This window comes from Octodon degus, unplaced genomic scaffold, assembly GCF_000260255.1.
Source record: "Octodon degus isolate 3935 unplaced genomic scaffold, OctDeg1.0 scaffold00204, whole genome shotgun sequence".
Lineage (NCBI taxonomy): Eukaryota > Metazoa > Chordata > Mammalia > Rodentia > Octodontidae > Octodon > Octodon degus.
In genome coordinates, this window is record NW_004524780.1 from 325,017 (window position 1) to 325,960 (window position 944).

The 944-nt window shown below is 41.7% G+C and overlaps 1 protein-coding gene across 2 annotated transcripts in view; it reads right to left on the reverse strand.

Moving 5' to 3' along the window:
• Sh3yl1 (SH3 and SYLF domain containing 1) overlaps nt 1-944 on the reverse strand; it is a 35,225-nt gene that overhangs the window by 22,818 nt on the left and 11,463 nt on the right. The gene's annotated exons all lie outside the window — the stretch shown is intronic.

Consider the following 944-nt stretch of genomic DNA (forward strand, 5'->3'; position numbering starts at 1 on the left):
AGACAGAGACAGACAGACAGACAGACAGACAGACAGACAGACAGACAGAGAAAACACACCAGGAATTCTGGATACAAGAAGGGATGACTGTCCTCTATCCTTGGGCACTGTGAGCCTTTCACAAGCCTGGACTCACCTGTAAAGTGAACTTCTTTTCCACCTTCAGTACATAATCCACCCTCGCTGCCTTTTCTATGTGTTTTGTTTGGGACTCCAATGACCAAGGAAAAAGCCCACCATGGGACCCTCCAGCCTGTGACAAATGGCATCACTAATACCAGCTTTTTGGCTAGGTGTCTAATAGTCATCTCTTTGATGCAAAAGCAGCACAAGCTGACCATTTCAGAGCACCAGCAGCAGGGCTATTTCACGCGTCTGACTGTATCATCTTCTGAAGCATTATTCAAAACAAGCATCAAAAGAAAAATCAAATTCATCAGCCAAGTCTGCAATCAGCTGTTCGAAACCCCTGTTAGCATCACACATAGGAATACTATGTTTTCTAAGTTGATGCTTGATCAAGAATTACTGCATTTTGTAAATGGAAGACCACCCTCAAAAACAGAATGTTGAGGGGAAAAAAAATGGAATGAGACAAACAGAAGAGTGTGTTTTGTTTCCAAAGGTTGTGGATACACTAGAGTTATGTACAAATCATAATAGAAGCAAGATAATTCATGGCGAGCTTTGGCAGCAAGGTTAGAGCTTCAACCTGTGAGTTATCTTAGAGTAAACCCTGAGGCTTAGAGCACTGCTATTATTCTTGGGGGTAAAGCTTTTTTTTTTTTTTTTTTTTTTTTTTGTTACTTTGGGATTGAACTCAGGACCCTGTGCTTGCCAGGCAAGCACTTATTCTACTGAACTATCTCCCTGAGCTATCTCCCCGGCCCAGTAAAACTTATTTGTGAGACAAGCTGGTGAGTTTGCAAGATTTGCTTACAAAA